The 11,971-nt window shown below is 55.8% G+C and overlaps 1 protein-coding gene across 3 annotated transcripts in view; it reads left to right on the forward strand.

Annotated features, from left to right (window-relative positions):
• LOC121484769 (translation initiation factor IF-2-like) overlaps nucleotides 1–11,690 on the forward strand; it is a 57,579-nt gene extending 45,889 nt beyond the window's left edge. Inside the window, exons 4-5 of one of the 3 annotated variants that reach the window (XR_005986109.1) lie at nucleotides 2,105–2,277; nucleotides 2,767–2,781. The gene's annotated coding sequence lies outside the window, so the exon portion shown is untranslated. Of the gene's footprint in view, nucleotides 1–2,104; nucleotides 3,011–10,518 lie in introns of those variants that run through there. The other 2 variants (XR_005986108.1, XR_005986107.1) reach the window with 2 other exon arrangements.
• The last annotated feature ends 281 nt before the right edge of the window (nucleotides 11,691–11,971 follow it).

An 11,971-nucleotide genomic window follows, 5' to 3' on the forward strand; every position in this document is an offset into this window, starting at 1 on the left:
AGTCCAGGCTCCAGAGAAGCCCACGTTGGCTGCTGTCCCGTGCAGACCGCAGATCCCCACGGCTGGCTCCGTCCCGTGTCCCCTTGAGTCTCACGTTCCACAGCGAAGTCCTGACACAAGTGGAAATGCTCCCATGTGGCCCCCATGCAGCCCCCATGCGTTCTGAGTCGTCTTCTGGAAAACACCATCCTGGACATGGAGGCCAGACCCAGAAGATCTGACTCAGTGACCCCAGAAGCCCCAAGAACAGCAGCTGTGGCCTCCACGGCCTTCACAGCCTCCAGAAGTCCCGCGGCAGCTGAGCAGTGTTTCATGCAGTCATACTCCACACTAGTCTGAGAACCTCTGGGTCAAAGTGACATTTTGGGACAATTCGTATAGATGATAAGTTCGCACAATTTGCCCCCAGATGTGGTTTTCAGATATGATGGTAATTGTTTATCACACACAGGATGTCCACCAACATCCCACTGGTGTTAAAAGACATGATTGGAAAACCTTCTGAGGATATGTATTTTTTTCCTCAAAGTTACTGCAAAAATTTTGAAATACTCCACTGATACTGAATTTCTCCATGAGGCAATTGGGGCTCCTCTGATCCTCCAGCGTCCTGGTCTGAACTCCTCCTTTAATCCTGTATTCTCATAAGAATGCTCATAATAGGAGAATACGGGTGGTGTCTGGATTTACCTGCACCTGATGAGACCCTGCAGGCCTGAGGCCACTCACTGTTGGCTTCCCTGCGGCCAGGCCAGGCCTGGGGCTCCGGCCCCTGGTCGCTTCCTCTGGGGCATTATGTCCTTCCACTACCTGTCCTGGGGAAGCCCTGAATGTTGGGGGGCTGTGGCTGGTATCCTGCCTCCCCCCCCCCAGAGCTTGAGCCAACTGGCCTGTGTGCGGTACACAGAGCCCCGGTGCCTCACCTGCTGGTGCTCAGATGCCAGAGCTGCACGCCCAGCTCCCTGTGGGATGGGCCCCGACGGCTCCTGCTGCCCCTCACCTGCAGGTGCTCAGACTGCAGAGCTGCACACCCAGCTCCCCGTGGGATTGGGCCCTGACGGCTCCTGCTGCCCCTCACCTGCAGGTGCTCAGATGCCAGAGCTGCACGCCCAGCTCCCTGTGGGATGGGCCCCTACGGCTCCTGCTGCCCCTCACCTGTAGGTGCTCAGACTGCAGGGCTGCACGCCCAGCTCCCTGTGGGATCGGCCCCGACAGCTCCTGCTGCTGCCTGGGACCAGCTTCTCCCGTCCCGCCCGACCCCTATTCCCACCGGTTCCTCCCAAGGGGCCGGGCCGCTCTCCCTGGCACAGGTGCCCTTACCTCGGTCTCTCTCCCCCTGGACCTGGCAGACGTCAGGACAAAGCAAGTTCTGTAGGGTGAGGAGGATGCTGGTGGCCAGGCAGAGAGAGGGTGGACAGCAGAGGATGAGTTCCCGTGATTAAAGGAACCTCAGCTGCTGCTGTCATGATTAACTAATTTAAAAATCTAACACAAATATAACCCGGCGTTAACACTTAATTCTGGTGAGAACGTGCGTGGTGTGATTCTCTGTATTTTTCTTTTGCTTTTAGGTATTTCTTAAGATGTTCTTTCAAAATTAACTTAGAACAAGGAGCACGCTGGCTTAGTAGTACAACCCAGGGTCTGTAATTACGGCCATGCTGGCTCTGTCCATGCACGTCCTGGACGCCTCCACACAGCAGCTGGGGGAGTCCCCTCATGGTCCCCCGAGGCAGGTAGGGTCACCCACTCTGGAGACAAGGAGGCGGGTGCCTGGCTGGGGCCGGGGCGCAGGTCGGTGCTGGAGCAGGGCTTGCCCCTGGCCGAGGGGCTGCACAGCTCCCGCCTGCCTTCACACCGTCGTGGTTGCCGCACGCTCCCTATGTTGAAGACACTCTCTGAGAATAATTATTAAAAGGGAATCTGAGTGCTAACTCCTGTTTCTTTGGTAGCTTATGTGGACTGAATTCAGATGTCCCCTATGTTATTTGAGGTAGAAAATGTCACGTGTTGATTTGCAAGTTTCTTTAAAACACATTGTAAAGCTTTACTACTACGGTTGCCTTTTTCTTTTCCATATTTTGCCTTTATTTGGTGGCTGAAGTGACTTTTGTATTTCAACGATGATGTCAAGGTCACCGTGCCGTTGTCGCCGTATCCAGTCACACTGGCTCAGTCTTCAGCCTAGCACTGCCCCACGCCCGTCCACGCAGGTGCTCCTCCCAGACACCCTGGGGGAGGCTGGTGGCTCCGTGACCCCTCATGGCCCCGAGGCAGGTACTGTTACCCATTTTGGAGGCAAGAAAATGCCGAACGTAAAACTGAATGGTGTCGCTGAGCGAGGTTTGCACTGGGCTTGAGTGGACGGCGGGGATGGTGCTTTGCTCGGTGGTACCCAGTGCTGGGTGGAGCATTTTGGCACCCAGACGGGTTTGGTGCCCATCTGCAGGGTCAGTTTGAACTGATTTTAATGACCTTTGAGAGTTTTGAGAGCTCCTGCTGCCATGAAGCCTGCAGTGTGCTTGGGCAGCCGGGCCCTGTGAGGCGTGTGAGCGTCTGAGAGGGTGGGGGCCCCCGAGGGTCCCCTTCCTGCTCCTTGGCCCTGTGAGGCGCGTGAGCATCCTGAGGGGATGGGGGCCCCGAGGGTCCCCTTCCTGCTCCTTGGCCCTGTGCCCACAGCTTCCCGGGAGGCGTCTTTCCAGGTCAGGGTTCACCACCTGCCCCCTGGTCCCGAACTCCGCCCTGAGCTGTGTCTCCTGTGTCTAGATGACCCTCTCCTGGGTGAAAGCCATACATGCAGGCTGAGAAGAGCACAGAACACCTGCCACAAGATTGGAACTCATCGATCATCCCTTTCTAAGTGTTGCTGTTTCCCTCTTTCTCAGCTTTGACCCTGAGCAGTAAACAATTGAATGCCTGAATTTTTCATTTAAAATTTTAAGCATTTCTTATGACTTTCAGATTCTCTAAGTGTTCGGGTTTTTTTTTTTAAGGATTTTATTTATTTATTCATGAGAGACAGAGAGAGAGAGAGAGAGAGGCAGAGACCCAGGCAGAGGGAGAAGCAGGCTCCATGCAGGGAGCCCGATGTGGGACTCAATCCCAGATCGTGGGATCACACCCTGAGCCGAAGGCAGACAGCCAACCACTGAGCCACCCAGGTGTCCCAGATTCTCTAAATGTTATTTTAGAGATGCCCTCAAGTTCAAAAATCCCAGACTCGGCTCAGCCAGAGGAATGCTCTCACTCCCAGAATTGCAAGTGGTGCTTACTGTGTGTCGCCTGAAGACTCGTCACTCCAGCAGCAGAAAACCCAAATCCCGCCCCCCCCCCCCAACGATGTCTGCTGAGTCAGCAGCTGTCTCTGGGGTGCCAGGGGGGCTCAGCTCGTTGGGCATCCGACTCTTGGTTTGGGTTTTGGGCGCTCACAATCTTGGGGCCATGGAATCGGACCTGGCATTGGCTTCGCGCTTGGCTGGGAGTCTGCCTGAGATCCTCTCCCTCTCGCTCCCTCTGCCCCTCCCGTGCTCATTCCCTCTCTGTCTCTCTCAAATGAATGGATACATATTAAGGGAGGGAGGGAGGGAGGGGGAAGGTGGAAGGAAGGAAGGAAGGAAGGAAGGAAGGAAGGAAGGAAGGAAGGAAAGGATGGTCAGTTGGTCTTTGGCCACCATGAGAGCCAGATGCCTCTGCAGCGACTGCAGGCTCCCTGGGCACCTTCCTTCCAGCGGCTGGGGAATAGCAGATCCCTGGGCAGGCCCCCCTGGCCCAATGCGGGCAGACCTGGACCTGCCTGCTGTGTCGCCCACCACCCTTAGGGAGTCACCACTGGCCTGGACAGCACACTCCGTGCATGGGAATGAAGCAAGCAGCAAAGACAGAGCACAGCAGGGAGAAGGGGGCTCCTGCCCTGGGCCTCCTGCCGCCACTGGCCGAGGGCTGGTGGGGCCTGGGAGGGACACGGCCATCGCAGCCCGTACCTACCCCGCTGTCCTCCAGCATTGACACAAACTATGTTGGCCTGGAGAGGAGTCAGCGGGGCCAGAGAGCCGGCCACCAGACTCAAGTACGACCTTCTCTGGCCTCCGAAGGACAGTCTGATGCATGTCCCGGCGGCCGGGGGAAAGGAAGCACGCTTGTTCTTTAGGAGAAACTGCCTTTTCCCCTGGAGCTAAATCAGAAAAAATACTTCCAGTGGGTCTCTATGTACATGACCTCGAGGTGGGGAGATCCCTGACTTGGGGGTGGAGGCCAAGGCCACAGCGTTGTAATATGGGTGCGTGAAGGCATGTCTTGGGGCCGGGGTGACGTGGCCATAGCGTCAGCCATCTCAGCGGAGGCAGGGACAGGAGTTAGAGGAAGTGTGTGGTCCTCTCCCTCCCTCTCCCTCCCCCCGGCCCTTCCCCCAGCTCTGTGGGGGTCTGAGCTGGCTTTGCAGTGGGAGGGCCTGGACGCCTGGGTTGCTCACTGAGGGAGATCAAGGTTCTTCAGACTGTGGGCTGCGGAGCTGTGGGCACTGTCGAGGCATCAAGGCAGCCTCTGGAAGGCCGGGGTTCTGGAGGCCCCAGGCTGCTTCCCCATCAAGCACCCAGGACCTCCGTGCCTTGACAGACGCGCAGACATCCTGAGTTGACACTCGGATGAGAGGAAGCAGGTTGCCTTTATTCCATATACAACAGGGATGAGATTCACAAGGTAACAGTCGTGAGCACTTGTGCGCAGCCAGTCCTTCTCTGGCACGTTGCTCTGATGGGCTCCCGGCCCCCACGACGACACCGCGGCCACATCCCGGCCTTGTCCCCACTTTACAGAGGAGAACGCCAAGGCAGAGAAGCTGCGGCACGCACACAGTGCACCCCCTGGGGTCACGCAGTGGCTGCTCCCAGAGCCCCCCCGGGTGTCCGCAGACTTCTGGGCGCTGCAGGGTCGTGTGGCACCCAGCCAGGTGGCCATCCCCGGAGACGGACGCGCGTGCCTCTCCTTGCAATCAAGAAGCAGACAAACACCTGAGCGGCGTCCCCCACGCCGCCCCCCGCAGAGGGAAGGGGATGCCCCCTGGGAGATGTCACTGCCTCTCAGGGAGACGTGAGGCCCCACGCGGGGCGGAGGCGCACCGATCAAACGCGCCTGGAGTCCACTGTGAAGCTCCGAGCGGGGCTGGAGCAGGTGGGGCTGCCCGCGGCCTCGCTCCCCGGAAACACGCCCGGCCCACGGCAGGGGCGGCCGGCAGTGGGCACCGCCCGTGGCTCGCACGGAGATGGCAGCTTTACATATTTAAAAGGAGCGTGGCCGGCTTCCTATCTGAAGGATGTTTCCCCGGAGAGACCACCACCATTTGATCTATTTTTGATTAAAATGTAAAAATTAAAAATTAAATCAAATGGTAGTAGAACTCCTCGGGGAAAACACACTTCGGTTATGAAGTATTCCCCACAGTAACCTTGAGACTCCTACCGCAGCATTGTCTCATCCGTAGGTGGTCTCTTTATGACACACATAATTAAAATGAATTGCAGCGAGAACCACCAAACGCCTCCTTCGGCTGTGTGGACTGCGGCCTGGCGCTCCTGGAGCAGGTCCTGGGCGGAGGGGACAGGTGCGGCTGCCGGGCCAGGACGGGACCCGCGGGTGCCCCCCGGCCCTTCCCCCTGTGGCCCCCTGCAGTCTCGTCTCGCCCGCCTCGGCCACCGGGACCTCACCTGCTTCTCCTGCTCGAGCAGCCGACACATGTTTCGAGTAACGTCGCCGAGTGACGGATAGCGCCCCAGAAGCCCAAGTAGGCGCCGTTGGATTGCCCAGGAATATGTGCTTTGCAGAGTCGAATCTGCAACTTATTTGTCAGGCTGCTTTGTCAGCCCGCCTGGACTGTAGGAGAGCACATTGGAGAGGCCGAGGGGTGGCCCGAACCTGGCGGCTGGTGGACACGCGCCACCTTCTGAGTCACCCCTGCCTCTCCGCTATGTGGGGTGTGGCTGGACATGCCGTGGCTGCCAATCCACAATTTCTCGTCTGCATTCATTTTTTGAAAACTCTGCTCCAGATGACAATTCCCAGACCAGAGGTCTGAACAGAGCTGCCCGTGCCGCTGTGCCGTGGCTTCGAGGCAAACACACGTGCGAGGGTGCTGGGCCCAGACGTGTCTGCAGACCCCCGAGGCTGGGTCGGAGGCACGCAGGTGGGGCCCGTACCTCTCTGATTACCTGCTAGGTCCAGACTGCCAACAGTGGGCGCGTGGTGATTCCCCTTCCTGTTCGCGGAGGTGCGGCAGCCGGTAACAGGTGCAGCGCCGTGGGACCCTGGTCGTGGCTCTGTGGAAGCCGTCATCACAGCGGGTGTGATGTCTCCTGCAGGCTCCGGAGGGGAGGGCGTCGCAGGTAAGAGCCGGGTGCCTGGGGTCTGCAGGCTGAGAGGCGCTGGTCACGGGAGGCCCAGGAGCTCCACGCCTCATGTGGCTGATGTGCCGTCGGGTGCTAGGGACCGTGAGGGCCCACGGGTCCAGGTGCCCACGAGCCCGACCCTCGGAGTTTCAGATCCATCCTGGGTAAACTAACAAATTGCTCACCCTCTACAAGCTGCAAGCAGGTCCTCCCTGCAGGAAGGAGGCAAAATCTGAAAAGACAGATGCCCTGGTTATGCAGCCGCAGGGCTCGAGCATCCTCTAGTTCAGAGGCAAGGGGGTGCGGTGTCTTCTGGAAGGTCACGAGCACTGAGTGGGCTGGGGCGGCAGGGGAGCCGTGTCTCAGCTGCTCAGGGACCTGGAAGGCGGAGGTCGGCGACACGGGTGGGGGGGGGCTTTCTCCCACATGCACACGAGACCCAGCACTTATTATAAATGGCATCTTGTTAAAAATCTGTCTTCCGGTGGTATTTCCCGTGGCTGGCATTTGGGAGGAGTTGTAGATCTTTACAGAGTGTGTGATCTGGCCGGCTGATAAGCCTTCTTATTAGTTTTTAGTATTTTAACAAATTAATTCTCCTGAATTTTCTAATACCAGCAAGTTTATAATGATAACTGATTTTGTTTTGAGTATATTGGCCCTTCGACTCTCTTATTTATTTGTTCATTCATTCATTCATTCATTCATTCATATTTTACTGTTGGTAGGTGCTCTCAAAAACTGTGTGTGGGGGAAATTCAGATGTGCTCACAGGTAGAGCAGGAGATCAGGCTTCCAGTACGTGGTGCCACTGCATCAAGCCCTGACTCTGCCTGTCTTGCTGCTTCCCCCTCGGGGGACTTCTGTCCTGGGATGTAGGAAGCAACACCAGGGCGCTGTTTTATGTCATCCTAAAGAGTCCAGCGTGTGTCTTTAGCAGGTGAGGGTGACTTGGCATCACTTTTACCGTCCCCACGTCTCACAAAACAGTGACTCCCTAATATCATCTGACGCCCCTTCAGGCTCACTCTTCCTCCAGGCCCGAGGTCCGCCCGCCTTCCTGCCTGGACCCTCTTCCACTCCTTCCATTGCTGGTTTCCTGCCTGTCCCACCAGCTAGACGTAGGCTTTCTACCTTTGGTTGGGAGCCGGCCTGTGCCCCCCGTAGTTATGGGCATGAGGAGGCAGGAGTAGACACAGACCAAGGAGTGGATCTCAGGCATTCGGGGCGAGGTGGCGAGTGGAGGGGCCGGCGTCGGAGGCTCCACATGGAGGGGCGGGTTATGGTGGCTTCGGCCTGAAACACACCAGCCCTGAGACACGCAGGGCCAAGACTGTTGTGGAAAACGGAGAGTAAAATGGATCAGTGGGGGGGGCACCTGGGTGACTCAGCGGTTGAGCGCCTGCCTTCGGGCCCAGGGCGTGATCCCGGGGTCCTGGGATCTAGTCCCACATCAGGCTCCCTGCATGGGAGCCTGCTTCTCCCCCTGCCTGTCTCTCTGCCTCTCTCTCTCTGTGTCTCATGAATAAATAAATAAAATCTTTTTTAAAAATGGATCACAGTGTTGCTTCTGGAAAAATGAGCTAAAGATCCCACTTACCCATTTGCGAACTCTTCTGAGAATGTAAATTCAATTCAAGCAGCAGAGTTTTTGTTTCCTAATTTATTTCCTTGGTCAGTTAATGTAGTTCTGTCCAGGCTTCCTGAGGGGCTAACACTTGCAGAATGATCTTTCCATTGACCTGGCGACTACGCCGTGTCTGATTTAGCACAAACCCTGGTCGGACCCTGAAACCCAGTGCTTTCTCTCCTGTCTTCCTCCCCACCTTTAGCCCCCTCCCGGATGCCCACAGCACCCTGCCTGGTGGGGGTGTGTGCACGTGTGTGCACTTAGGTATACACGTGCACCTGTATGCATGGGAATGTGTGTGGAAAGCCTGTTAAAATTACACACAAAGGCTTGAGCTTTCACCTCGCTCACCCTGTCCTGGAGGCCTTCCCTGTGAACACAACTCACCAGCATAGCTCTGGCTCATCATTTTAGGACAATCAATGATTCTCATAGCCAGGATACTATCGATAGACACTTGGGTTGCTCTTGAATTTTTCCTACAACAAAAACACTACAATTCATATGTTAGGGGCCCTTGGTGGCTCACGGTTGGGTGTCTGCCTTCAGCCCAGGGCATGATCCAAGTCTGGGGATCGAGTCCCGCATCGGGCTCCCTGCATGGAGCCTGCTTCTCCCTCTGCCTGTGTCTCTGCCTCTCTCTCTGGGTCTCTCATGAATAAATAAATAAAATATTTAAAAATAAAAATGAAATTCATATGTTAGAATATGCATATCTAATTTACATAGTTACTCTCACATTGGCAAGAAGTTTTAGAAAGTGTAATACTTAGTGCTGGGGAAGAGCTGGAAAAGGCAGTCACTCACTCTCAGTAGCTGTAAATGGAGTTACAATCGTTTTGGTCTTGCACGGCAGAGACGAGCAGGTGTTATGACACAGTTATGGGAGCTTGTCCTGGGCGGCCTGGCAACCCGTTGGCTGGCACGGGGCACCCTTAGCCGGGTCAGGGTGGGGTCTGGGGCTCCCAGCCTGGGGCCTGCTGGTGCTGCTGGCAGCCACATTTCCTGGTGGCACCCAGGCTCAGACTCTCCAACAGCAGCCCCTGGTGTCCCCACCGAGACATCCACTCTCATCATCCCGGGAGAAGAGACCGAGCAGAGGATGGAGGTTCCCTCCTGGAGTGCACCCTCACAGCCTACCGCCGACTCTGGGGCCCCTTCCCCAGGCGGGCCGGTTTCTTATCCCACGCCCTGTGCCGTCAATGCCACGTCTCTCCGTGGATCATCTCTGGGGACAGCGAAGTCAGGTCATCTAGAGTGCCTGGACCCAAACAAAAGAGGGATGAGAGGCCATGAGGTTTCCTAGGGGTAAAAAGGCCTCCCGTCGTCTGTGGTTTACGAGTGAGCAAACAGGCCCACGTTGGAAGCTGACTTGAGGGGTCACCCAGAAGGGACAGAGCAGCAGGGGTTAGGCACTGTCACCGTCCATTCCTGGCTGCTAGGTGACCAGCTCTCCCGATTTAAGGGTTTTCCAGGACAGGTGATTTCCAGCGCTCACATGGGACATTCCAGGCAAACTAGCAGCAGTTGCTCACTGTGCAGCCTCTCCCAGGCTTCTCCCGGGCACCCCCCTGCCAGCCAGGACCCTGTCTGCAGTCCCTGCTCTCCAGCCCCAAGCCCGCACCCCATAGTTCACGCCTTCTACCTGGGTTGGCACACCCGCCTCCCCCCTTGTCAAGGTCGATGCTCCATGGTTGTGTCCCGACAAGCACTGAAAGGGCGGCAGCCAGGGCCTGCAGATGATAATCAGGACACAGCCCAGGGCCACCCTCATGAACTGGGCAGCCCGAGGCCAGGGCAGGGCGGGGAGGGGCTGGGGCTATGGCTGGTCACCCTCTGGGCAGTGGACCCTGCCCAACGCTCTCCTCTGCCCTGGCTGGTCTTTGCATCCCATCATTTAAACCGAACAAATACTAATTAAGGAAAGAATCCCCGCCGCCCCCCCCCCAAAAAAATCATTTTCCTGCCAGGCTACATGCCTGCATCCAGAGACCAGAGTCTGGAGGAAATGTGAATGCAGGCTAATGAAGACCTTGGCTGTGATTATAAGGACCACCCTGCTGGGGCAGAAGCCTGGGCAGGGGCCGGCAGCCAGCACGGATGCTCCTGGGTGACTTAGGACCGAAGTGGGGGCTGTAGCAAAAGTCGGGGGGCCAGGCATCTTTCTTAACCTTATTCTCCAGTGAACATGTTTCTCTTTCTGCGACAACACGCAACTGAGGATTTATTCCCAATAAACGAATGAGAAGTTCTGAGCTAGAAACCCGAGTCAGTGCTGAGCCTCCACCTGGGGCGCTCCCGCCGCCCACCGGCCCGGGCATCTGGGGACCCATGCCGTCCCTCCGTGCCCGCACCTGCTGGAAGCCAGTGCCGCACGTTTCTCCCTGTCACCAAAGAATTAAAGACAACATCTCGGGTAGGAAGCTATTGTGGAGGGTGGAAGTTTCTGGCCAGGCAAATAAATTGGATTTAAGTATATTACAGTCATAATCTTTTTCTGCCTCTCTCCAGACGGTCTCTGTACATGGAGAAATGAGAATGTATTCGCAGACAAAGCGTGACCTGAGGGAGAAGCCTGCCGGAATCTGGATTTTCAATAACATAAGACAATAAAGCTTAGACTTCTAACCTGCTGCAATATGGTCAGAGTATAAAGAGCTTAGCTGCTAATAAAAGGGCAGGGGCTTCCCCTCATATCTGAAGATCCGGACCCCCCAGAAGGACACTTCATAAAGATCGTAACGGGTTAGCCGGGATCACACAGACACGAGGCCTTGTTGACTGATTGTCTGACAGTTGTCACCTATGGATCTGATATTAATAAGTCCCGTGTTGATTTCCTCGGGGTATTTTTGTCTGTGTAATTGCACATCTTCCTGTTGTGACCCTACACTGGGTGGCATGTTGCATGCATGTCGCTCCCTTTTTCCTGGGGTTTGCCCACTGTGAGGTGGCATCTCCCTGAGTGGGGGAATGAACTCACAGTACCTGGACAATGGCAAGGGCGAGCTCTTGGAACCCAGGACAGAGCCACTGAGCCACCTGCTTCTCCCTGGGGGAGGGGGGGAGCCCTCTGATACCTTTGGGATTGTCAGTTTTTCGGGATTTTCTTCTCTGAATTTGTTTGCCAGTTGAATACTTTGCCAGGGGATTAATGGGTTGTCACATGGTTCCCCAGACGGTATAATTGAGGCAAAGTACATGAATCTACTGCATGAATATAATTACATGAAAAATCTTTGACATGTAAAATGCCACTGAACCAGCCAGAGAGCTGTGGAGAATTGTAACAGCCAGCAGCATTTATGACTACCCATCCTTTCCCGTGGTGCAGAGGGCATTACCCTGACCTGCCCCCTTCCTTCCCACCCAGACTTTCTGGTGGCCCCAGGGTGGGTCCATGCCATGCTCTGATATCATCTCACACTTCAAAATGACATTGAGGCCAAGTGTTCCAGAAGAGTTCAATTCTGCTCATCCCAGGTGCTGCTTTCTCCCTCTGGCTGTGCCTCAGAAGAGCCCACACCTTTCATATGGGACACATCTCTGAAGAAGTTTTCATTTCTGGGGCAGTCCCCAGTGGGGAAAGGCAAGTGTGGGAAGCTGGATGCTCTAGGACAGGACTGTAGACTCTGCTGCGCACCATCCTCTGGTAACCCTGTCCAGGTCCATGTAGAGAAGGGCTACTCAGGGAAGCACACACTTAGGTAAGCTGCATACCTGTGTGCATCCAGGTTGTACTTCGGGACCTCAGAACACTTTCCATAGTGGTTAACACCAATTACAAAGCCATATCTGCTTCTCCCTTTGATTGTTGAATCAAAGACCATTGAAATATAGCGTATTTGCAGTAACACAGCCATGAGGAGGCTGATGATGAGCAAGGGGCCACACCTCAGGTGAAGTGCTGGATAAAGTGTTGGGGGCCTGGAGACAAGCCTGCTGACCTCAGGGCCAGGCTCTT

The sequence above is a fragment of the Vulpes lagopus genome, chromosome 2 (genome assembly GCF_018345385.1).
Source record: "Vulpes lagopus strain Blue_001 chromosome 2, ASM1834538v1, whole genome shotgun sequence".
Lineage (NCBI taxonomy): Eukaryota > Metazoa > Chordata > Mammalia > Carnivora > Canidae > Vulpes > Vulpes lagopus.